At 46.3% G+C, this 27,961-nt stretch overlaps 1 pseudogene; it reads right to left on the bottom strand.

Moving 5' to 3' along the window:
- Positions 1 to 1,267: 1,267 nt before the first annotated feature.
- On the bottom strand, positions 1,268 to 27,938 carry LOC108937584 (abl interactor 1-like; annotated as a pseudogene).
- Positions 27,939 to 27,961: the final 23 nt, after the last annotated feature.

Here is a 27,961-nt window from a genome sequence, read left to right as displayed (position 1 = left end):
TGTTTATTATAAAAGACTGTACATACATTTCAATTACCATATTATATATACAAATTAAAGATAAGCGACAGGTTCAGGTGTCGTTCAAAGGACATTTAAGATACAAGAATACCTTTAACGCTCAATATAACAACAAAAACAGACAAAAGTATCAAGGCGCAGTTAGCTGAATATGGTGACATTTTGACAGTAGAGGTGAAGATGCTACTGTTAGTGTCTTGGACAGATTGCCTTCAGCAAGAGAACGGAAGATCTAAAGCAGCTACGAACAAAGTGAGACATGTTTCTAAATGTCTGAAATGTAAAGATGCTTAAAATTTGGCAAAAGAACAAAAAAAATCTAAACAATAAGTGACTACATCAATTCTAATGTAATCACTACAGTAAAATACACTGATATGTGTAATGGCATGGTGTACAAAGTTAAAAATAATAGAGTACAAAATAACTGAACCTGAGTTATGAACCTAACCCATCAATGGGACTGAACTGTGAAATATCCCACCAGCACCCCCCGCCCCCCCCCCCTTGCACACACAGCGACACACACAGCATGTTAGCATGGTCCACATGTGTTTGGTATGGAACGTCTCGATACGGCAGCGCGTTCGGACAGCATGCTTAAATATTACATCAGAGTAAACTACGACCATTTAGAGGACTCAACGGTATGGGTTATATCTACATGATTTCAGCCGGACGATAAACCGGTTTTAGCAGAGCTAACTCGATATTTTACACACTGAAACGTCCAATGCCGATGCTTTCCTTTGTTAGAGACATCATGGCACATTTACGTGGCCAAGGGACGGCGAGCACTGAGAAAAGCCAGTGCAATACGGCCTTGCTTTATCAGAATGCGACACTGAAAGTCCAAAATCCACGCAAATTTTATATATAATAACGCATTTCAGGAAACTATAGAATTTATAAAATGAGACCATCGACGTCTTCAGCACGTTCAGTAAAATCCGAGTTCCCCACTGTAAATATTACAAAATAATGGAAGCGTAGTGGATTAAAAGGGCCATTTAAATGGTTTACCGCATGCCGCAGTGGAGCGAAACATTTCAGATTCGGGGCTGAATGAAAATCAGCTGGATGTGTGCTTCGCGCCCCAAAAGTCTGGCCTTTTCAGAAGGGATTGTAGCGGGGTGACTCAGGCGCACTTTAAAACCCGATTTTAACGCAATCTTACAGGACGAGTTCATGTCTGGTGCGAACGGTGCGAGATATCAACGGACACACGGCACTAGCCCGACCTCACGCTATATATACAGGTTTCGGAACTGAACAGAAGACCGAAGGTTACGCATGTTTTCATTCGCGGCGACGCCGCCGTACATCTCGGCACGCCTCCCCTTCCGCGGCCTACGCGCTTTCCTCGTCAGTCGGCGTAGTGCATGATGGACTCCACATAGTTGCCGGGGAAGAGGCCGGTGACGCCGTTGCAGACGCCCTTCAAACCAGCCGTCGTCGTTCTTCTTGATGATATAAATGATGGCGCCCTCCATGAAGGACAGCTCGTCGTCCTTGTCCTTCGTGTAGTCGTAAATAGCCACCACTAAAAGGCAAGAGAGACAAGGGACTTTTCAAGTCAAGTGGCTTTATTGTCGTTTCAACCATATACAGCTGGTACAGTACACAGCGAAACGAAGCAGTGGTTCTTCCAAGACCACGGTGCTACGTAAAACAACGCAAAGTTGTTCAGCTTGTCATAGGTCAAGAAGCAGGTTAGCGCCGAGTCAATCAGTTGGTAAAATTTCCCGAAATTAAGCGCTTTAAGAAGCAACATCTCCATTCGAGTCGATTTTTTTTAAAACTGTCCGAAACAGCAGGCCACAGAGGTTTGGTACGGCTGCCGCGTAATCGTGTGCCGGATCTCTTGGCGGCTGGCGCTTTGTGGGTGGGGCCTACCTTTCTCCAGATAGTTCTTGGGGGCCCAGTGCGGGTCTCGTCAGCATAGGGATCGCTGTAGTGCACCAAGGTGGCCTCCTCGTCTTCGTAGTCGACCGGCGGCGGGGGCGGCGGCGGAGAGTCGTCAAACATCGGCACGTCGTCGGGGGGAGGCGGGGGAGGGGGCGTGGGGCTGTCTGCTACTGGAACAGCGTGTGGGGAATCACGGCGATCAGAACCACGCCCCTTATGACCCGCCCCTGGCCAGGGCCTGACGGACATGTCACAACAATAGGGCAGGTGGGCGTGTGCATTGCGGCGCCATGCAGACATGCAAGAGTGAAGCTGAGCAGTGCATCCAGATGGATGCGTAGCGCTAAACAGTCCCTCATAAGACTGCATATGCATGCATGCATGCACGCACGAACGAAGAACACACTACATAATGTTGAACATCGGAACGGTCAAACACTAATGCAGTTTTACGGCGCAAATAAACTGCTTCCCAGTATATTACAACTAATTATTTTATTTCACTCATTTACCAATTCAGTATTGCCACCGAATTTCAGTTTTTTTTTGTTATTATGTATGCACATTGAATGCCTTGTATTTCGTTTACGTTCAATAACAGAATTATCAATAAATATATGCAAATGTCTCTACATGTTTGGGGCAACAACTGTCGGTTAGCAATTAAATGTAGGTTATTTGTTTAATTTCAATAATTTTAACCGTAACTATACGTAACATTTAAAATTTCCATTGGTTTTCTGTGGGGTTCAGAATGTGTTTGCAAAATGTTTTTTGGTGCCAGATCATGAAAAAATCTAATTATATACAATGAGACCTTTATAGGAAGTGGAAGGCACCCGAATGTTATTTTGTGCTTCACCATCTGTAGCTAAATTCAGAAGTCGAAATCGTCCGCAATAAAATTATCACACTACGCGATGATGCATCAGGTTTTTCATGCTAAAGCGGACTCTTTCGATTCTGCAGTTTGAAGCGCTCCTCTCCGAGATGGTTATTTCCGTTCTGCAGCAGGCTGCGTGTTTCTGAGAATTCTTTCTATGGGGGGATGATGTACGTGAGGGGAAACAGCGATATCTAAGTCTCAGATGTGACCCAGCACACAGAAAGATGTGGACGTTTACAGACTACATTCACAGATGAGAAAGGCACACAGCGCAATACTCTCCGAAACAGGAGGTGCTGCAGGCTGTGCATCGTGGCGAAAGATGAGTATAGGCGTTGCATGCCGTGCACTGCTGCCCAGGACCACTAGGAGGTGCTGCATGGCAGGAACCACTATCAAAGAACTCCAGATGGTATTACACAGCGCCCAACTACCAGTGACCACCGGGTGGCGCTACATGCAACATGCTGCTCTCGTTGTGAACTTACTGTTCTCCTGCACCCGGGCCACAAAGCCTGTGAGAGGTATCTGGGGAGTCATCTGTGGCATAGGAGGTGGAGGGGGGGCTACAGACACTGGATCAAGGGACAGATTGGAGGTACGGGGGACAGGAAGGGTGGTAAATAAAAGATGTTGGCGGGAGCCACAGTTGGGGGGGGCGGGGGTGGAGAAGCGGACATAAATCAGTAGAGCACAAAGCAGAATTGAAACACAACAGAACCCCCCCCACACCCTCGGGGGTACATGTCAGGTGCGAGTGTCTCAAACAAAGGAAGATTTTAAAAGAAACCCAGGCTGTTGGCGGCGAACAAAGAACACGGCCCGAATACGTCCAGCTCACATAAATTTAAGCAAACCTTCACAGTTACTCTTTTCTGTTTATGATTTGCAGGGCAAGTGCGTATTCAAAGCTCCAGCATTGAAGAGTTTCGAAACGACGCCCCCTGGTGACCCGAGCCGTCCGGGAAGAGCTGCTCGGACAGGCAGCCAGGCTAATCCATTCTGACGTGAGCAAACTTGTGAAAATCCTTAGAGCTCTAGATGCACCCGGCGAAAGTGGTGCTTCGGCCAAATCACTGCTCTGCACTCTACTGCACCGACCGGCCGCCGAAGCCCCGCTTCTTTTTCTCTGGACCCCAAAGTCTGCATGACACAAGCTCTGCCTGCGTAGCGATCTGCTGAATGGCAGAATACAGGTTACGAGGACTTGCTCACGTTGTCAGCTAGAGAGTTCAGTGGCAGCAGGCGGCGTTGTGTTTAGTGCTCATGTCTTGTAATCAAAGGACCAGGGTTCGAATCCCACCTCCTGCTGTAGTACCCTTGATCAAGGTACTTACCCTGAGCTGATAAGTAAAGATACAGAATCAGCATCGGGTTCCAGGGAACAGTACAGTACTCCACTGTATAAATAAATAAGGCACTTTGGAGAAAGCCGTGAGCTAAACAAATAACTGTTCCGGAACATTCCTGTGATGCTCATCCTTTACCTCCGTCAGGTTTCCAGTCACACGTCCAAGCAGACAATTATCTGAGGTTTAATTTTAAACTGGCGTGCCAAGGATTCGTGACTCAAAGAAAAGAAAAAAATTCCATCTTCTCCGCATCTGTAGCCGAAACGTCAAAGTTTTTAAAAAACACTCTGCAGCTACAAAAAAAAAAAAAAAAAAAAAAAAAAAACAAGCCTTGGTCAAAAAATTTCAAATTCAGGCTTCAGGCAGTATTTTACAGTTTTTTTTTCCCCTGGGGGAAAAGCGATCTTTCCTTCAGCCGAGCTGCAGTCCGAGAATGACACAGATGCACGAAATCCACAGACTGAGGCGAAAGTCACACAAAATTAAGTAAAGCTTGCACACCACTTAGAAATATGTATTTAGGAACGAAACATAGGGCTCGAATAACTGGCTCCACTAACTCCTGCTGTGGGGGAAAATTAACATCTCGGGTACAAAATTCATAGCATGCATTCAAACAAACCACAAAAAAGTCAGGAATACTTAAATTTATTCATTTAGCTGATGCTTTTTCTCCAAACCAACTTACAATTATTTACGCAGCTGGGTAATTTCAACCGGAGCAATTTTAGGGTAAGTACCTTGTTCAAGGGAACTACAGCAGTACGTGAGATTTGAACCAGCAACCTTTGGATGGGAAGCCAGGAGCTCTTACTACTACAATACCAGCTGTCCCGACTATTGAAGGACTGCATACTTAACAACAAGTGAGATTTAGTGGTGTAATTTTTGTGTTGATTTCTACAGCTGCCATGGAATTTGCTGCTGCATGGAAGGAAGAAATGACGAGAATGGTGACGGGGTCTTACTTGAATTCTGCGGGTAGGCAGGTCCACCGTTAATGTGCGGTTGCGGCACCGTGAACTGTGACGTGACCGAGGGTGCGCGGCGGTACGTGCCCGTGGCCGACACCGTGGAAATGGATGCGGAGCCAGAGCCGTGACGCGAGATCTGCCGGGAGACGGTGCCGAACTGCGACATTGGGATGGGACCGAGGCCTGGTCCCTGAGGAACCGCTGGCGTCAGGACGGCAATGGAGGCAGGACGAAAACACACGGTGAGAGGACAACACAGCAATAACAGCAGGGGGTTGCACCCTGGGTGAGAAACCTGTCCTGAGATCTTGGTGGGATGGACATCATAGACACCGGAGTTCACCACACTTCACTGATACAGCTTCATGGCAACAAACATTTACTCTGTCTGAGTTTCTTCCTTCTCAGTATGAATGACACTCCTACTGCAGTTTCTGAACAGCCCAGAAGTAAGATTTTATTCACCTCTGTCGTATAAAATCAGAGACTCTCTTAACCAGTATTCAGAACTGAGAAAAAAACTGTCGTAACAGGAAGATGTTACAAACCGACTGGCAGCGCCCCCATATGGCCAAAGTCAGAACGCTGAAACCGCCCAGACAGGTTTCTGTTCAAATTTCTGTATCGGTGCTTTCCTGCCTCCTGTTCTCCATCAAAACACCTGCGCCATCGCACTCCCACCTGGGTCCAGCCACCCATCTGCAAACCAAACCCTCCCTGTGGATGACCTCGATGTGTTGCTATGGTGACAGGTTCCTCAAAGCGACAGTTCTATTCTCAGGGTCTGATCCTGTCAGCGGTGGGTTAAGGTTGATGCATCTCCACGTCCGGCCCCTCACCACAAGGACGGTGTGGCCCAGTTTGCCACAACAAGGACCTTCAGCCTACCGCTTTACTTCTGCCTCGAGAGCTTGCAAAATGCAGCATGTGGTACGACTTAAAGTACACCAGTGTTACCATGAAACTCCAGGAGGGTCCAGCCATGCAACTCACCACTCGTTCCTACGCATCAAAAGCATGATTTTCAAAAAAAAAATAATAATAATAATTTTAACAGGATAGCAGCCTTTCTATAGTTAAATAAAATGTTTTAACAACACATAGTATAACATGAAAAAATAGACAATAAAATAGACATTTGTATAGTCAGTTATATTACTTCCTTCAGTTATACTGCATATAAAATGTTTTTATTAACAGTTTTATGCAACTAAATCACTTCAAACACTTAATAAAGTGATCCCAATATTTTCTGTTTTTATAATTCAGGGAAAAAATTTACAAAGTAACTGTGATACACTGGAATGTCTGATTATTTCAATAACCGGTCACTAGACATCTGTTCATATGTGGATGAACTGTATCAACATGATAAATTCAGTCAGGCTTCCGTTCAGAGCCGCCTGTATACTGTGTTTATCCGCAGTAATCTGATTAAATCCTATTGGCTCGAATATAGATTGTGTAAGAGATAATAGGTGCCAAGCATCCCATAGTTCAATGTGACATCTTCACCTTTACTTTATACGTTTGCTTAACAGTATTGTCTGTTGCGTAGCAAACTATTTTTGGCTTTGCATTGTACAGCCAGATGTCAAAGCGATCGGAGTGGGAGGGGGCCCTCACAGGGGCGGGGTTTACCTGGAGCTATGCTGGGAGGGGAGGGTGTCGGCACAGCGATGGGTTGACCTATGTTGCTGCTGCCTCCGCTGTTCTCCCGGCTGCCACTTCCCCCACTGCTGCCACTGAGGAGAGATGGGTGCGAATGGGCAAGCGCATGCAAGCACACACCGCACCAGTAGGGGGCGCCACTCTGAAACAGGGTCCACATAATCTGACAGGCTGCAGCCTCAGCAGGTCCACACACAGAAGGTGCAGGTGGACAACTGAACCCTGGACCACCAAACCACCTCTTCATTTCACTAAGCGATTTGATTTTATTGATTTCTATCCTGTAATAAAACATTATTAATGTAATCATAATTCTTCAAAAAAATTAGTACACTGTTTAAAGGCTAAAATCAGTTCAGCAATAGTGTGATAAAACTGCAATAACATTCATTCATTTAGCACAAAACGGGGGGCACAGTGGTGCAGCAGGTTTGGCCGGGTCCTGCTCTCTGGTGGGTCTGGAGTTTGAGTCCACCTTGGAGTGCCTTGCAGTGGACTGGTGTCCCGCCCTGGGTGTGTTCCCTCCCCCTCCGCCTTGAGCCCTGTGTTGCCGGGTTAGGCTCCGGTTCGCCGCGACCTCTCTTGGGACAAGGGGTTTCCGCCAATGTGTGTGTTTGCATTTAAATTTAATCACTTAGCAGATGCTTTTCTCCAAAGCGACTTCCAATGAACTCTATGTAGTGTTATGAGCCCACACACCTTATTCACCAAGGTGAATTACACTGCTAGATACACTGCTTACACTGGGTCACCCATCCATACATCAGTGGAACACACACACACACACACACACACACACACACACACACACACACACACACACACACTCTGTGTCACTCACACACTGGGGGAACCTGAACAGCATGTCTTTGGACTGTGGGAGGAAACCAGAGCACCCGCAGGAAACCCATGCAAACTCCACACAGACTGCACGGGGATCAAACCCATGTTCTCTCGCACCACCCAGGCACTGTGAGACAGCAGCACTACTCGCTGTGCCACCGTGCCACATTTAGCACAATTTCACTGATTAGTTGTACAGGCAAAACATAAAGCACAAAAATAACCGTGCTGAGGACTGCTATCACTACCGTGCACAAACCGAGGTGCAGTACCAGGTGGGTAGTGGTTAAGGACCTGTATTCAAACTCCTCCTCCCCCTGCTGCTGCTGTAGTGCCCTTGAGCAAAGTACACACACACACACACATTGTCTGAACCGCTTGTCCCATACAGGGTCACAGGGAGCCGGAGCTTAACCTGGCAACACAGGGCGTAGGGCCGGAGGGGGAGGGGACACACCCGGGGACGGGACGCCAGTCTGTCGCAAGGCACCCCAAGCGGGACTTGAACCCCAGACCCACCGGAGAGCAGGACCTGATCCAACCCACTGTGCTTGAGCAAAGTACTTACCCTGAATTGATACAGCAAAAATTTGCCTGTTCTATAAATGGATTAGTCACCTTGGAGAAAAGTGTCAGCCAAACTAATAAATAAATAGACAGATGGATAAATAAATAATAATAGTAACAGTTTTCCATCATAAATGGCTTAGCAATTTAAAAAAAAAAAGGAGAGAAGGACCAAAGCTTGGGACAGAGCTGCAGCTGAGAAACCCCCGGAGGTCACAGAACGTGCCAGAATCTAGCCGTGTGAACAATGGATTAACGAGCGTCTGGCAGATGGAGAAAGTGGGTTGTTGGCTCTTTACTGACTTTGCAAATGGGACTCAACCTGCTCGCTCATTTGGATGTAAGTAGACAGTTGTAGAACTGGGGAGGTGGACACTGATCCCAATTCATCTGTTCAACAGGAATAAATGGCCAAGAGATTTGTCCAAAGCGACTTCCAACGTTAGATATACTACAGTAAAGTACTTACAGTTATTCACACATTTATACAGCAGAGCAATGCAACACACACGCGCGCACACACACAATTTACAGACAAAATGAGGGCAATTTAGTCACCAATTCTCCTGAAACACATGTGGGAGGAAACCAGAGCGCCTGGATGAAACCAACAGAAACACCGGGAGAACATTCAAACTCCACAGAGACTAATATGGACTCAAACCCACATCCAAAGGTACAGCCCCGGACCTACGAAGCATCAGTGCTGCCTGCTGCGCCACCATGCTGCCCACCCAGTACAACCTGGTACAACCGAGACCAGCAGCGATGTGAGCCGCAGTAGAAGGTACCTGTGTGTCCTAGGCCTCTGGTTGAGTGAGGCGGTTCGAGCCGGGCTGTGCTGGCTGCCCAGACGGGCAGGGCTCGTCATGTAGTCGCTGGGTACGGTGGGCGGCTTCACGGGCTCCAAAGTCTTATATGGCGTGTTGCGTCTAACGGGTCAGGGAGGTACAGAGTAAAGGGCTTGTTGGATCGCAAATGTTTTTCAAACAATGCAATCACAGAGGACAGACGCAGTCTAAACATACACACACTCTCATGTGAGCATATACACATGCCGTGTTACCCGAGAGTGCCCCGCCCTGCCATGGGGGGGCTGGGAGGCTTCTGTGTGGGTGGATTGCTCCTGGAGAGGGTCCCCGCACCCCTGGGGGGCTGGCTGCTCCCCTGCTGCAAGGCAATTATTTCGTAAACACACATCAGTGCTTTATGAAAGGGACGAGACAACGACGTCTCTCAGAAAGCCAAGTAAAAAAATTATACGCTTTTTTTTTTTTTTTTACATTTTTTTTCTTCTTGGAAACCCAAAAACTTGGACGACGCTGTGCTATTCATATTTGTGTGGGTGGTCATTGCCCTAATTGATAGCATATTCCTGGAGACACGACAACAGCAGATAGAAGCACTCTGAGTTATATGACCAGTGTGTTTTAGTTTCCCCACACACACACACACACACACACACACACACACACACACACACACACACACACACACACACACACCATTCAATGGTTTAAATCAGGATGACTGGGCAACAGGATGATGTGGCAACTGTACAGATACAGTGTGAAATAGGGTAAGAAGGACCCTTACCTTGGCTTTCAGCCACTTTACAGAAGGGTGGGTGCAGAAGGGAGGGAGCAGAGAAAAAGAGAAAAGGCACATGTCAAAAGTGAACAGTCTGACAGGGTCGCATTCACGCATGCATATTTATTTGTTTATCTGACAGTTTTCTCCAAAATGACTTACAACGATTTACCCAATTACACAGCGAGGAAAGTGTATTAATACTGCGTAAGTACCTTGATGCAGGAGGTGAGATTTAAACCTGAGTCTTAGGGTGCAAGACAGAAGCTCTGACCACCGCGCCACCTGCTGCTACTTAAGGGCAACTCCCTAGTGCTCATAAACTGCATTCTGCCTACCCAGGACATCGGCGCTGGACCGGCAGAGCTTTTTTTCACACAGACATTGGAGTTGCTGCCAAAAAAGAGGGAGTCAAATGTTCATCCCACCCTCCGGCGATTGGAGAGATACAAAGGGGTCTGAGTCTTGATTCCCTCCAACCCCAAGTGTGTCATGGACCCTGAGGAAGGAGCAGATCGACGGAAACCAAGTCTCCAGATTCATCAGAATGGAAGTGACCCCTTCAGCCAGCGGCGTCCAGGTGTCTAAAGGAGCACCCCGTAGGGTTACGCCTCGTAACGGCCACTGCAGGAAGAGCACCCGGAGGTACGTGGTCCATCGGCACATTTGTACTGTACACCCGAGAGGAGCGTGACCGTCTTCTGGGATCGCCGCCAAAGTAACACTGATGTAGACTCGTCAAACTGTCAATTACTCACGAAATGCTTCGCTTGGACGCTTGGCCATAGATGGAAGGAAAGCAGCTCCTCTAAGCAGGGTGAAAGGGAATAGGAGGGTCTATGCCACGCAGGCGGTAAAAACACACCGACACACCGGACTCATTCATCAAGAACTGCATCCGGATGAAAACTAATGTCGGCCTGACAAGCCTGTAATACCTTAGGGCTAATTTCATTGCCATTAATATTTGCAATAAAGTTCCCACACTGCAGTTGAGGTTGGTAGTTTCGTGGCCATGGAAGTATCCTGAGATCAGGAACTGTTGCAATGTTGTATGGAAAGGTTTTAAAAAAAAAAAAAAAAAATTGCTAAGATACGAGAACACAGGCTCTTCTTACGAACACAGTTTGCACTGGAAGTCTGTTCATTGAGTGACTTACCCTGAAAGTCATTTTTTCTGCACAGTCACAATGAACAAAAGCTTAATAATACTGACATCTCAGTTTATTTATGATTTAGGTTCTATAGAAACCTTGGATATACATATAAATAAATATTTTAGAAAAACAATTTTAATTAATTAGTTTAATATTTTTTTACGAACTTAGGTTTGTAAGTCGCTTTGGAGAAAACATCAGCTAAATGAATAAATGTAAAAATAAAAAAAACCTTAAATTTAAATGACTTAATTAAAACATTTTCAATACAAACTCCTATTTAATGCTGACTGTTGAGAGCTTAATCCATAAAAACCTGCAACGTTGCTAATCTTGTTACTGATCACCAACACTCAGGAACACTAGACACAAGCTGTAAACACTGTGGAAATGAGTTGAATCAAGGTGATCCAACACATCTATTATGTTTGAGTGCAATTTATACACAGGTCACATGACAGGGGGGAGAAGAAAAAAACAAACTGGAGAATGTTCATAACTTTGAAATTTGGTAATGGCACACAATATAGAAAAGAAAAAAAAAAAAAAACTGACCAAATAGGTTCCGGAAGAAACTGGACCACTTCCAAGTGGCTATATAAACAATGACATCACAGAAAAGTCATCCTGGCTCAACACAATTATGAACCCGCCCCGGTCACAAGGCCAGGACTTCCAGGCATTGAAGCTGATCGCAGGCCCCGCTGGCCATATAACTCAAGGCCAATAAATCACAGCAATGTTGGCAGAAATGAGACAATTCCAGGACCAGGAAGCGTGCAGGCAAGATCATCGCAGAGCCTTCCCACCCTGGCCGTGACATGTTCCAGTCCCTCCCTTCTGGAAATATTACTGTACAGAGCAATAAGGACCCAAATAATAAGGCAAGAAATACACATTTTCTGCTTACGTCGTGTCTCAGATCAACATCTGAAGGCTACATCATAATCCAGATCCGCACCCAAACGGACACTGGGTCCAGACCTCGTGAGAAGGCGATCCGATCTTCTGGAGCATACTTACTTGTTCCTATTTACATTTACTGTATTTTATTTATTTCAGTCACTGTATGGTATTCGGGGGTGCGGTGGCGCAGTGGGTTGGACCGCAGTCCTGCTCTCCGGTGGGTCTGGGGTTCGAGTCCCGCTTGGGGTGCCTTGCGACGGACTGGCGTCCCGTCCTGGGTGGTGTCCCCTCCCCCTCTGGCCATATGTCCTGTGTTACCGGGTAGGCTCCGGTTCCCCGCGACCCCGTATGGGACAAGCGGTTCTGAAAATGTGTGTGTGTGTGTATGGTATTCATCTTGTTCCTTTATTTTTACTTCATTACATCCAACTTGTATGCCTTCCCTGACCTTTCCTGCCAAGGAAATTTGTGGAATACCAAGTTTCTCTGTTCAGGAGGCCACTGATGGTCTGTCTTATGATTTCAAGTAGATAAGGGAGAGTCGGGGTATATAAGGATAGCGAGGAGATGCGCAGGGACACTGCCTGCGATGGGGTGACATCTGGGGAGACTCTTCAGAACTGCAATAAACCATTTTTGACCATTTTATTTGTACCTCATGGTTGAGACGCCATAGAATCTGGAAGTGTCTGAAAAAGATCAAATCCAGCGGATTTCACACCTGAGCAACGTCAGAAAGCGTCCCGAGCCTGATGAGACAGGGGAGGACTGGCCATGCAAAGAAGGGTCGCCGAGAAGAACGGAAACTCTTCACACACTTCAGGCATCTACAGGACACATTACTGTTTGCAGCCCATGCAATTTGAGAATATAATATAATGCAGTGGCTCTATGATTTGTGGTCTATTAGATTGGAAGAGGGGGGTGGGGGTAGGAAAGGCTTTTATCCTCCATTTTTCTGCATTAATTCTCCATATCATCCCCCAGGATGACAAAGGCGAGAGAAATAAATTTTGCTGAATTCAATCTGACCGACAACGCAAATTGACTCTGTGATTTATGGGGTGAGTTCGGGTCTGGAGGTGGGGGCTTGGAGGCAAGACTTGGACTAGGGGACTCGAGAAACGTCTTTCGGGAACTGATATATGCAGCAGGAACAGTCCGAGTCCTAAGCTGGGGAGGTAGTGTCCTTTATTACAGAGCAGCCGAATCCTAAAGAGCAGCTCAGAAGGAACACTCTAGAAGGAGAACTTTTCCTCTGCTGGACCAGGCCATGGTTCCCGGCTGCTTACCTTCACCCCATGGCCCACGTCGTCCAGCACCGTGTAGTCGATTGGCTTGCGGATGTACCTCACGGGCCGCTCCATGTTGGCTGGGGCAATGATCTTGTGCGTCCTTGACGTATTCTTGTTGGTGGTCAGGATGCCAATCTCCCGCCTGGCCACCTTCTCCTTGTGGATGTCCACGGTCTGGGGTCGGCGGGCGGAGAGAAGGACGAGGTTAGCCGAGGGGGTGCGTTTTACCGCATTATACACCTTAAAGTGGAGTTACATCACAAGGTTCATCTACAGATAATCAGGCCCACTGGACGCATTACAGGTGACATGCTGCGCGGTAAAGCCAATTTCGGGAAACAATCAGGGACAATTTGTACAGAAACCCCCCATCAGCAGTGACTGGGCAATTGTGCCAAGTCTGCAATTGTCACGCTCGCAACCCTGACCCACGCCGACTGAGGGGGTAGCATCGTACTGTTACCGGTCAAGTGGAACCATCATTCAAATACAGAAACGTAACAAAACAAAAAAAATTCACATTCAAATTTGTACAAGCAGTGAGAGCTCATAAATCACAGATTTGCTACAGTATTTGTTAACTGCTGTGTGTGCGATGCTTTTCTGAAAAGCAACTTACAGTGTTAATGTACTTAATTATTTACCAATTATACAGCAAAGTAATTTTTACTGCATCTGTTCAGGGTACTACAGCAGGTCTCTTTGATGGCAAGAGATGGCTCTAACCACTACGCCACCCACTGCCCCTACAAGTATTTGCAGGTATATCAAAATGACATTTACTATATTATACAGCAACACACACACACACACACACACACACACACACACACACACACACACACACCACACACACCCTGTGGATAGGCTGCCGATCTGTACTCCAGGAGCATTCAGCAGATTCCGGTTCACAAGGACCTCCGGCTCAGCAAAAGGGGATAAAAGGACTTCCGCTCGATTTACAAACCTCCTGGACGGGTCTTTCACATTGCCCCCGAATGAGGAGCTCCTTTCACAGAGTGGAAACAAGTGCTGCTTTATCTCCCCTTCACAGGTCTGTCAGGTTGACAGCAACACACACACACACACACACAGCCCTAGTGAAAGACAGAACAGCTCCTTGGATCCACGTTCCCCAGGGACGCACGGGGAATGTGCGTTTCGGTAAGTTTCGGCGTACAGGGAGCGTGTGTGAGAATGCGTGAGGAAAGCAGATTGTGGTGTGTGAAGGAATAAACATACCATATGTATGAATGTTCCATGTCACATTACACGTATATGTCTGCATCCAGGATGCCTAGATTAACCCAAAGGGGACGAGAAGGACCCCTCGGGTGGCGCAGTGCTTAGCGCCGTCTCCTTACAATTGAAAGACCCTCCTGCTGCTGTAGTACCCTTCGTCAAAGTTAAAGTCAACTTTATTGTCACTTTTACAACATGTTTAGAACATACATTGGTGCAATTGGACAGAAAAAAAAAAGAAATAGAAACTGGTACTTCTAATTGGTATCATGGTATTAACCCTGAACTGATCCTGACCCTACTGTGTAAATGGGTAAATTACAGTAAGTATCTCGGTGCACAATCTTCAAATAACACACACACACACACACACACACACACACACACACACACACACACACACACACACTGGCTGAAGCTGCTCATCCCAAGCGGGGTTGCGGCAAGCTGGAGCCTAACCCGGCAACACAGGGCACAGGGTTGGAGGGGACACTCCCAGGATGGGATGCCAGTCCATCACAAGGCGCCACAAGCGGGACTTGAACCCCAGACCTGCCAGAGAGCAAGACCCGGCCAAATTTGCTGCGCCATCGCGCTCCCCACTTCAAATAACATTAAAACTAATATAAAACCGCAGATAATATCTGTCATTTCCAGAAGTTACTAATGAAACAAGAACATCTAAGTTTCTTATTTCCAAACCATGCGTTAGTCACATGACATCCCCGCTGTCAAGACCTGCTCAGTAACACAGCAGATCAATCGACAGAGGAAAACAGGATCAATAGGTGCAAGCAGGTGTGTGTTGCTGGAGTGTTTGAAATATATAGACCTTCTGCTACAGGACACTTATTGTCATTTAAGCCCAGACACTGACTGTCGCTGCTGCTTTGCAAACATTGCTGTTAAGAGCCATCAAGTCCATGTCAGATCCCATTGACCACATATATTGAGTTCTTCCAGAAAGTTCTGTCCTCCACTTGCGTCCTCGCTGCTAAAAGGGGTGTCCCCATTGAGACGCCAACCTTCTCGCGATGTGTCCGAAGTGTGACAACCTCAGTCTCATCATTTGTGCTTCAGTGAGGTCTGCTTCCCCACACATCATCCCTCCTGGGTATGTAGACACCGGATTTGGGGTGTTCCTTCTAGAAGGTTCACCCTCTTTCAAAGAGTATAGTAAAGGAGTATCTTTCCTTCCAGAACAGGTCCACGGACGAGATACGTGTGCCGGGAGCTCAAATTATCGCTCCCCTCACTTCAAGTGAGAAATTAACTCCACAACATGAGGAAATTACTTCCTTTTCCACAGTAATTAATAATTCTCCCTTCCCTGCTGTGCTGGGACAACTTCGATGAATAATAAAAGGGTGTTTAGTCCCAGTGATGGTGCAGCACCGCGGGCTCCTACTCAACCCGATCAGTAAAAAAAAAAAAAAAGTCGTAGAGGTGGTGGATGTGGTCTCTGGATTGAAAAGGTTACTGGTTCACGTGCCACATAAGTTCAGGGTTAGCACAGAACCGGTCCAGGTATCACGGGGTCCGCAGAAACGCCTGAAAATTCTTTGAGGAGCGTGTCATACTTCAACACCCGCAGCATAGATGATGAGGCTAAAGTTGTCCCACTTTGGACACATCATGGGAAGGTTGGATTTTCTCAAAAAGATAGTGATGATGGGAAAATTTGGAGGAAGAAGAAGACAAGAAGAAACTAGATGAATGGACTCAACCACAGTGAGAATGAACAGACCCCTTCCAGCACTAAGCACACAAGGTAGGACAGAACTTTCCGGAATTCAAACGTTCCACTGGAAATCTGCGAACATCTCCTTAGGTTAATGCTTCTGATTGTTCGACGTCCCAGTGTGGGCGCCCTCCTGCCGGGTCCCAGCAGCAATCAATCAGCAATTAGCAATTAAGAAGCTCATATTTTCTATCAAAAACTGCACTGGAACAATGAAGTTGCGCCACAAAAAGGCACAGCAACACACATGCGTTCCATTAAACTGCAACAGCAGGTGGCGCAGTGGTTAGACACAGCCTGAACGAATCCCATCCCCTGCTGTAGTACCTTTGATTAAGTTATGTACCCTGAAACCATAGAATAAAATTTAGTCTGCTGTGAAAAAGGGTAAATCAGGGTAAGTAGCTCAGTGTATAGACTCAACATTGTGAAACATGGTGGAGGAAAGGAATCAGAAAAATGAAGAAACATTCATAAACATAAATTCACACCCAGTTCTGCAGTTATTTCAGTTCCGTGAACGTCACATACGTGGTGGTAAAAATCGAAGTAAAGTGTTTCCGCCGTTTGAATCTGAGATTGCTGGGATGTAGGTATTACTGTCCAGTCTCGAGAAGCATCCTGCAGGCTGGGGGTGGGGCTGAGGGTGGGAGGGGACCCTGATGAGCTTTCGCACTTTATTAAGCAGTTGCTGAAGACCCCTCGGGGAAGGCGGTCCGCAGCTGAGCCGCCTCTGTGGGGACCCTTGAGCAGAGGGACAAAGCCCTCGCTGTCGGATGCTCCTCTGCAGCCAGACCACGTGCTGCGTGGGGGGCGGACTGTCCAATCTGCAGTAGCATCCTTCTCCATGGCAGCAAGGACCTGACAGCTCGCTGACACTCAGGTTTAAATGAAATAAGATGCGCTCAGTGGCTCAGGAGGTAGCGCTGGTGCCTCACAGCTCTTAGGCGATGACTTTGGAAGTGGGTTTGAATCTTGTTCAGTCTGTGCCGAGTTTGCATGTTCTTGTTTTCTCCAGATGCTCTGGTTTCCTCCCGCAGCCCAAAGCATGTTTCAGGTGGATTGCTGACTCTAAATTGCCATTTGTGTGTGTGTGATGGAGAGGGGTCCCGTCCAGCATGTCCCTGCCTTGTGCCCTATGCTTTCATGGTGGCTCTGGACCACCATGATCTTGACAAACGGTTATTGATATTGAATGGATGGAAGATTCTAGAAGATGGAGAAGATGAAGCTCACAGAAAGCTCTCAGGTTGTAATGTGGGACCCTCTGTGGACATCCTCGTGTCCACTGTAGAAGAACCAACTGATTTACACTCCGCAGTTAAGGTCACCATCCGATTCCGGAGACTTCTATAAATGCAGCAACTTCACATCTGAAGGCTTTTCAAAGACGTGAAAATAAAGAAGAGTGCTTGGAAAATTAAACCTATAAGCCAAGACTAAAGAGTTGAAAACCAATTCAGGTCTGCCGTGTACTAAAAATGAAAATAATTTAAAAACATCATCAATAAACAATTCACTCGCATCTTCTGTCCTGCAGCAATTTCGAGCTACTAGCCAGAGTGAGGAAGCAATGGTGAGCTGTGGGGACGAGCGCCTGCGCAGCTCCTAGGCCCACAGTCAACAGCTACGCGTCTGTCCCCACGTCCCTGGCTGCTTTTAGGAGGGGTTGCCATGGTAACAGGCATGCACACACATAGGCCTGGGAACGGAGACCTAGAATGGCCCCCAGTGTCCTCGAGCGCTCTGGGACTCATCGCACAGGTGAGAACATCGAGTGAAAAGAAGACACGGGGTCGGAACCCACATGGGGACGCGAACCCTGTTTACGGGGCCGTTTGTGAATCTCGAATCACGTTCGATCACTGCACCCACATATTGTAGCACGTTATCGCTCCACATGGAAAACACTGTGAGACACAGAGTAACGGCGGGGCAGGCCCATATCCTGCTGGGGTTCAAGCAGCACTCACCTGGGAGATGTGGTTGATGGACGACTCCATCCTGCGCAGCTGCGACGCCTGGATGTCCAGCAGCTGCAGCACATTGTTAGCCAGGGCGTTGATCTGGTAGGCGACGCTGGCCAGCGACTGGGTTGTGTACGCCTTGGTCTCCTCCAGGGCCTTGCCCTTGTCCTGGGCCTGGGGACAGGCACACAAGGACAGCAGCTAGGGTGAGAGGTCAACGTGAATACATTACATCTCTCTAGTTACATAAGACCTTCATAACAGCTTATTTGACAAAACATGAGCATTCATAAGTATTTTGTATGTTTCATATAAGCAGGTGGAGATTATCTGGAGCAACAGAAGGCATAGTGGTCAGGGCTGCCAGGTTTGAATCCCACCTTTTGCTTCAGCATGCTTGATCAAGGTACTAACCCTAACTTGGAAAAAAATTACATTTATATGACACTTTTTTCCAAAGCGACTTAAAATGTTGAACTACCTAGAAATATTTACCCATTTGTACAGCTGGGTAAGTTTACTGGAGCAATTTAGGGTAAGTACTTTACTCAACAGTATTACAGTTGAAGGTGGGATTTAAACCTGTGACCTTGGGTCCAAAGGCAGCAGCGTTAAGCACTACACTGTCTGTGGTACTCTCCTGTAAATACAGTATAAATGGGTAAATCAGTGTAAGGAGTTTAGTGAAATACACCAAATAAACAACAAAAAAAAAACTGAATCTGCTACCTCCACAATAATGCCTTTTTTGAAGCGAACATAAACATTCACAATTCATCTATAGCTTATAATTATGCCCCAGGGATTAAAAGTATTAGCAAAATACAGTATAGTGTACCAGATAAGTGGTAAAATTATGAATTTTCAAAGACAATTTTTATTTTCTTAACTTATCTATTTTCTAAAAATATTTTGATGAGGGACCAGCGTTTAAAGAGAAACAAATTAGTTTTATTCTCATGAAGCCCAAACTTAACAAAAAATATTAAAAGCACTACACGTCTTACATATTATTCATAAAAGTCTTACTATTTATTTTTTATTCATTATAAATACATTTGAGATTTCACCAATTAACATGTTAATATTATTTTCAATATATTGTCTATATATAGGGGGGTGAGGTGGCGCAGTGGGTTGGACCACAGTCCTGCTCTCCGGTGGGTCTGGGGTTCGAGTCCCGCTTGGGGTGCCTTGTGACGGACTGGCGTCCCATCCTGGGTGTGTCCCCTCCCCCTCCGGCCTTACGCCCTGTGTTGCCGGGTAGGCTCCGGTTCCCCGTGACCCCGTATGGGACAAGCGGTTCTGAAAATGTGTGTGTGTGTGTATATATATAATATTAATATATCACACACACACACATCTTCAGAACCGCTTGTCCCATACGGGGTCACGGGGAACCGGAGCCTACCCGGCAACACAGGGCGTAAGGCCGGAGGGGGAGGGGAGGGGGAGGGGGGAGGGGGAGGGGGAGGGGGGAGGGGACACACCCAGGACGGGACGCCAGTCCGTCACAAGGCATCCCAAGCGGGACTTGAACCCCAGACCCACCAGAGAGCAGGACTGTGGTCCAACCCACTGCGCCACCGCACCCCCCATTATTAATATATCAATAATATTTAAATATTAATATATATTGTGAATATATTAAGAGGCATTTTTTATTGCTAACCTTGTACTGATACTTGTACTTTTACTGTAAAAGTGATTTTGGAGTTACAGAGCAAGTTATGAACAGATTCCCAGCAAATCTGCGTAGTTCTAGGCCAGATTTTATTCTGAATGCAGCTGCAGCAAACACATGTGTGGCAAGATTTATCCTGTTTTTATATTATAGTTTTTAAAAAAATGACTAAGGGCAGGTGCTACTGACAGCGGGGGAATGGAAGACCAAATAAAACCTTGACTGGGATCTTTGCAAATAAACAGCCATATTCAACATAAACAGGAAACATTTCAGCCTCCGAAAAAGCCAGACATCTAAACAAAAGATCCAAATCTTTTTAAAAAAAAAAAAAAAAAAGAAAACACGAAGATCAGCGCACAAGGCCCACTCATAATGTGACAGACACAATCTGTAGAAGCTGGTTTCACCACCAAGACGAAGCAAAGTCACACAGCGTCCTCCTGGATATCCGACGACTCTTAACTAGGCTGACCGAGCTCCAGTGGTGTCACAGAAGCCCACAAATGTCACATCTACTCTCAGTGACCACAGCTGGACAAGTGCGCTGAGCTATTAAAGAGCAAAAAACGTGCTCACTTTAGCCATGCAAACAAACCCAATAATTTCATAATGAGATTCAGGATGTCCAAATTCCTAATACGAGCAAACGTACATTGTTCTCTGAACAAACACGGTGTATAGAAGGGTTCTTTCCATACAGTCCTATAGCGGTTTTCATTCATTTTTGGTCAACTAGTCAGCACTGTATTGCTAACAAAGGAGTTACACACAGGTATTGGGTGCATATTAACGATGCATGAACACTGACATAGATGGAATGTCAACAGTGGCAAGGGCAGCATGGCGGCACAGCGAGTAGTGCTGCTGTCTCACAGAACCTGGGTGGTGCGAAAGGACATGGGTTGATCCCCTGCTTAGTCTGTGTGGAGTTTTCATATTCTCCCTGTGTCTCTGTGGGTTTCCTCTGGGTGCTCTGGTTTCCTCCCACAGTCCAAAGACATGCTATTCAGCTTCACCCATAGTGTGTGAGTGACAGAGAGAGAGAGTGTGTTCCACTGATGTATGGATGAGTGACCCAGTGTAAGTAGTGTATCCAGCAGTGTAAGTCTTTGGGTGCTCTGGTTTCCTCCCACAGTCCAAAGACATGCTGTTGAGGTTCCTCCATAGTGTGTGAGTGACACAGAGAGAGTGTGTTTCACTGATGTATGGATGAGTGAGCCAGTGTAAGTAGTGTATCTAGCAGTGTAAGTCACCTTGGTGAATAAGGTATGTGGGCTGGTAACACTACATAGAGTTTCTTGGAAGTCGCTTTGGACAAAAGCGTGTGCTAAATAAATAAATGTTGAGTGTCATAGTAAAAATAATCCATATAACAAGGAAAAATCTACGTGGAGCCAAAGGATCCCTATTTCCATACAATATGCATATCTATGCTGAGTTTTCACTATGGGTTATGTAGTGGCTTTGAGCTGCTGCCTTATACACAAAGCACCTGGTTTCAATCCCTCCACCTCCTGCCATTGTATCCTTGATCAAGGTGCTTACCCTAAAATTATTCAGATGTTAAATGGATAAATCAACAGTCCAGTCAGGTAGAGATGCTGAGGATCAAACCTTGGACTTTATATATAAAAGTGAGCCCTCTGCCACTAGCCATATCCCCCCCCCCCCCACCCCCCCACCCACACACACACACACACACAACACACACACACACACACACACAACCATCACAATGACAATCAAGCACCTCCCTAATTCCGGAACACTCCCAGAGTGACAGATGACATCACCTACATGCAGCATTTTTAGAATGGTCCCTCATGGACTCAGTTAGCCTAATTATACAAACTTCTTCACCCGCATTTATTCTGATTTTGCCTCTCATTAGGTACTTAACAGCTAAGAAAATGTCCTCTAATAATTTAGCTCCAACCGTGAGACTCGTAATTTTGATGATATGTGCCCAGTGAGGGAGTGCGAGGATGGAAGACGGGTGTCGATGAGATGTGCGATTGTCTTGTGTCTCCACGGAAGACTGGCCAACCTGACGAATAGGAATAAAACCAAGGGACTGATTTCACGGCTGCTGCCGCAGGGCCGTGTATCAATGGGCCCCAAATTGGAACATCACGCCCAGAAATCTTGTCGTCTTTCAGCCATCACCCACTTCACCTAGATTAACCGCTTCATCTTCTATCGAGATTATTTTACTCCCAGTTGCGGCACGCAGATTTATCGAGGGAATTTAAAAATTGCAGGAAAAAAAGTCAATGTGGGCAACTTAGGCCGCCGGCATCTCGGCGATTACATCGCGAGTAAGCGAAGCTCTTTCCGTCAAACATGAAGCGCCCAAGTACGGAGCACGCCCGCCAAAAACACAGGCAGATTAACAGTGTGTTTTTAAAGGCCCTCTGAAAGATAGAATGAGGCCCTGGGGAAGCATCTGCCGGGCTCAGGAACAGGGGCGATTCCACGATTTTTTAAATGAGGTGGCACGGGGGGGGGGGGATGGACGGACGACCAAGAACCAGTAAGGAGGGCCCATTTTGCGATTTCACAGAACCCCACATTTCAGTGTTTACCATTTTATCGTAGCCCTATTTGGGAAAAGTGCTTTTAATCTTTAAACAACGGGAAGAAAGTAATATTTGTCTATTTTCTATGTGCTGGTGCACCGCTGCTTAATAACACGGGAAAGTCTAGCTATTCACTAGTCTGTCCAAGTTACGTTAGCTAAGCTAACTGACTAGCTACGTAACATTATAATGGGACTCCTGGGAGGCTTTTGAAGCCGTTATACCCGTAAGGGTCGTCTTTACATTTACATTTTTTTTTTTTTATTTAGCAGACGCCTTTCTCTAAAGTGACTTCCAATGGATACTATGTAGTGTTATCAGCCGACACACCTTATTCACCGTGGTGACTTACACTGCTAGATACACTACTTATAATGGACCACTCGTCCACACATCAGTGGAACACACTCTCTGTGTCACTCACACACTATGGGGTAGCATAACGAGCATGCCATTGGACTGTGGGAGGAAACCAGAGCACCCAGATGAAACCCACACAGACACGGGGAGAAATGCAAACTCCTCCAAACTCATTACGAAGGCAATAGAGGTTTCAGTCGCCTTCTGCCATCAGTAGGCTACATCACTCACTACTGTTGCTGTTATCTGGAGTTCACCTCTGCATATTATTGCAGCAGAGAATGACAAAACCCCAGTCCACATATTTCAAAATATGTAACTAACTGTGTTCATACCACGAACACAGATGTGGTCTGCGGTCAAGTCGTGCCTCTCCTCCTATTTTAAAAATGCGGTACTGTGCTTCCGCATCGCAAAACAAGCAGCTATAGCCCAATGGCATTGGGGGGGCACTGGGGGTGCCACCCCCATGCCATCCCATTAGACACACCCCTGCTCAGGAACAGCCTCCAACAGCAGGATTCGAACCCTGGTGCAGGAGTGTGAGGAATGCTGTTGTATCACTTTCAACAGCAAAGACCCTCAGTTAGGAAAACAAATCAGCTGAGCTGAGTGTCCCGATACTACAGTGGAAGTAAAAGGTACACACCCTGCAGCCCTGTAATGTATATATACACACACACACACACACACACACACACAGTCTATTCAGCAGCTGGGAAGTTCTCAGGAGGCTGTTTTCAAGGCCTGTTGTCCAGCCTTCTGATTGAATATGTCAAAACATATCAAATCCGGGAGGCACCTCGGTGTGTCAGCATCACAGCAGGATGCAGCGCAGCTCGGGAACGGTGTCCGGAAGCATCCCTTTACCTGTCTCCCCTCTTTGGGTCCTCTCAGCACTTTTTCACTAGCCATTTATTTACAAAAGCCACCAGACTATTGCTCAAGTTCTCCTTTCTGAGGGACATCAAGACCTCTACGACAAATTCGGCACTGGTGGGCTCATAAGGACACGGGGGAGCGGGACAGCAATCGAGGGACGGAGTCAGAATGCAGGACATCACCATGTTTACCGCATCTTACCTCACTTCCCAGAGGGGGATGGAGAGGAAACAGGAGGTGGGAGAGGAAAGGGGGGAGGGGAATGCAGGCCGGACTCCAGTCCAGGGAAGCCCTCGAAGTGCAGCATCTACCTTCTGTCTACTAAAAGAAACCACTTAACCCCCATCCTCTCTCCACTCTCACAGCCAGTGTCCAGGGAGGTTTAGAGGGACACACCTATACCTGCTTTAATTACATTTCCTCTTAAATAAGGGTCCTTTCTGGATGACATTAATATGTGGCGACCGATTCTCAGCAGGCACGGTGGTCAATGTGCCTTGCAATCAAGGGTTCGAAACCCACCTCTGTTCTAGTACCCTTGATCAAGGGACGTACGCTTATTCAATACCGTAAAAATGAACAAGCTACATAAATTGTCAAATCAGTGTAAACAGCATAGCCTATTAACCTAATAACTAACCTGTTATTACTCTCATCCTGGTTGCACAAAGCACATTTCCAGATAGCACGTTTCCCCAGAGAAAGCATGGCTTCTTACACCAAGTTGGGATCAAGGAGCACATTTTCCCTCCATGCTCTTGAATGAAGGCCAACCAGCACCTGGTTGCAGGTGCAGGACAGGGGTGTGCCTCACTGCTATGGGTTATTAGTCATGGGTGGCATTCATTGGGTTTGAGTCACTGAGCTCAGAAAGCAGCTCTTCACATTTCAGGTACCAGGATTTGTACACTTTGACTGAGCTGAAAAGCAAAATATTCACTCTACCGCTGAAATACAAAGACATGCAACAGGAAAACTTTCCCAGCATCCAAGTAACAGCGCAGACCCCTGCTGTGCGATTCAACACGACACGCTCAGCGGAACTGAGACAGTGACGCAAACCGCCTCTCCATGAGCACAATTTCTTATTTTATTTTTGCCAAAATTCAGCTGATGCTTCCTTCAAAGACAACATACAGTGGGACATTTATAAATGACAGTGCGAGGTTAACAACTTGCACCGATTTACCCATTCATACAGATGGGTAACTATTACTGTATCGATTCAGGGTACACACCCTGATCAAGGGTACTAGAGAACGAGTAAAGATTCAAAACTAGGATCTTCTAACTGCAAGGTGACTGCTCTAACCATTACGCCACCTACTGGACCCATCCCTTTTACACCCATATTCATTTTATAAATATAAAATAATTTAAAATATACATTTTTATAGTTCTTAAATACTCACATTAATCCATGGACTGCAGTTAAATTTCCAGGGCAACTGTGCAGTCAAATGTAACTCAGTCTTTGATTTGAAATTTAATTTTAATTTGGAACAGCTGCAGCAAATCAATCACTAAAAATAATTGTTCTGCAGAGGAATGTAACATAACCATTAACCTCATTCCGAGATCCTCGACCCACCCTCTGCTTCTCCCTACGCGGATCATCCTCAGCGTGTTGCTCTGGAGAAGGTCACCTCTCCCTGACTCACTGTGAAGAACCTCGGCATGACCTGGGATGACCCCATCACCTACAATCAGCACATCTCTTCACTGACCAGACTGCTTGCTTCTCCCTGTACAACATCCACGAAATGCACCTCTTCTTCACTGGTTATGTTACCCAACCCAATGTTCTGACCAATGTTCTCTCCAGACTGGCCTTCAGTAGAAGCCTACCTACAGGTATTCTAGAAGCCATCTCCTCCAGATCACCCAAAACACTGCTGCTAGTGTGGTGTGTCACACTCCTGTCCGCTCACTTGCTGGGCCTCAGCTCAGATTCCTCTACTTCCTCCCAGGATTCATTTCGAGACTCTTGTCTTGTTTTAGAGATCCCGGCACGGCTTTATGCCTCACCACCTTGAAGTCTTCATCTCTCCCCACCATCCACCACAAAACCAAGGCTGCCCACTCTCTGAAAATGCAAAGACTGTTGAGTGTCTCAGATTGAGGACTGTGGTCTCTCTCCCGGTGTCCGAGCTGCGGATGAGTTTCCTCTCCACATCAGACCTGCAGCAAGTCTCCTCATGTTCTGGATCCTAGTAAAGACCCACCTCTTCTCAAACAACTTAGGGCTGTACAGCCTCTGCTGCGTCATTCAGTGGACTTTACCCGACATGTCCTTTTCACTCGTCTTTATAATAACTTAATTTTGTACTCTTGATATAGTTTAATAACTGATTTTTGATAAGTTTGGTCCGATCATTTGTTTTTCTGAAACATTTCATTTCAAATGTTTGCAGGATATGCAATTATCTGGGGACCCATCAGTGTAATTTAAAGGAGGAGGATCCTTCAACACTATGAACAATGCTGGGGTCAAATTGAGTGCTTCCTAAAGGACCTGTGGACACGTTCCTGTAGTCTGAAGGGAGGAAGAAGTGTGATCGTGATATCAGTTTTGATGAAAACTGACCATGTTCATTAGTTAACACGATATCTGTCTGGAAGCAGTTTGCAGCAGTTTCAAAGAACTGCCTGGAGGCGTGAAATTGGAAACATATGGAGAAATTCACCGTGCATTCCTGTACTCCCCATTTCACACGTTTCGTTAAACTGTTCCTGCCTAGAAACAGCGCTTCATTCAAACTGCAGTGAATTTCATTATGGGACAAACCGGGAGAAACACAAATGCCATCAATCACCAGTGATGAATGACAGCAGACACAGAGACTCAGATGCTCAAGGTTCAACTGTTCAACAAAGATTATCAAGGAGCAAACTCAAGTGTGATTGTGAACATTGTAGTATTTCATAAGAATATGTCATAAGATTTCTGAACCATATGAAGTCTTCACACAAATTTATTACGTGAGTCAGTAATTAATCTAATTTTGTATTTTTTGGTAAAAATAATGAGTGGTATGCATTCCAAAATATATGCAGTTCTCAAAATGATTGATTCAGTACAATCAGTGAAAACAGGCAATACACACCTTATAAAATTAAAATAATGATTATGTATAATATCTGCAAAATGAGCACTCCCTCAAGTCATTGCTATTTCTAAGGAAAGACATGAAAATGTGTTCATTACAAGCAGTAGAAATAAGGGTTTGCACATACCTGAACTTAATTTTTTGATTATAATTACATAGACTGATAAAAAAAAAAAATAAATATATAAATGACCACTTAAATAGCATTAGAATTTTATGACTTTGTCCCTTTACATTAGCTCAAACAACTAATCCTGTCTTGTCTCTACTGTTTTAATTCAGTATTGTGAAAAGAGACTAATTCTACATAATTATAACAGATAAACAGAGGTAGAGACACACCCTCTGAATGCACTCTCTCTGAATCACTATCAGCGCTGTGAACAGAAACTGGGAACTCGGTTCAACCGTGAAAAAGGGGACAAAGTGATCAAATGGGGAATAAAAGGCTGACTTCAGTCTGCACGAGAGAACGCAGAGCTGTCATCTTTCCTCTCCTCCTTCATCCTCCCCTCTCACATCATCTTCTTCTACATCCATCTTCGCCTCTCTCGTCACCTCCTGCAAAGACCACCTCCCATCACCTTCTCCTCCATCCCTCCTCTCCCTTCATCCCTTCTTGATCCCCAGTCTCTCCTCTTTGATCCTCTCTTCTTCCATCCCTCCTCTCCCCCCTCATCTTCTCTTCATCCCTCCTCTCCCATCCATCCTGTCTTCCTCCATCCCTCCTCTCCCCTCATCTCTCCCTCCGTCCTCTCTGCCTGCATCCCTCCTCTCCCATCTCAGGTTCTTCTCCGTCCCTCTTCTCCCATGATCTTCCTCTCAGCCCTGCTTTAAATCCTTTTCATCTTTCCAGCTCTGCCATCACTAGTATGCACTGCCACCCCAACCGCTCCTCTTGTTCTCTCCTCTGCGATCCTCCTCCTCGTAAGGCTCGTTGCTCTTCAGTCTTCCACGATTCCTCATCTCCTCCTTACCTGCACATAATTGTTTTCACAGTAATCCGCTACCCTCGTCAAGTTCTGGTAGCTCTCCAGCAGTGCTCTTTTCCCGACTGGAATTTCTTCCTCTAGCAGCATTTGCAGCTCTGCCATCTTACATCCCTCCGCATTTCTTCTCCTTCTTCGCCTTTGATCGCGACCACAAGGCTCCGACCGAAAGCGAGCCCCTCCGCCTGGTATTGTGGGAATCCCGGCCTCGCTTTCACCACAGCGACGGCTCAG

This window comes from Scleropages formosus, unplaced genomic scaffold, assembly GCF_900964775.1.
Source record: "Scleropages formosus unplaced genomic scaffold, fSclFor1.1, whole genome shotgun sequence".
Taxonomy (NCBI): domain Eukaryota; kingdom Metazoa; phylum Chordata; class Actinopteri; order Osteoglossiformes; family Osteoglossidae; genus Scleropages; species Scleropages formosus.
This window is presented reverse-complemented; position numbering and strand designations above follow the sequence as displayed.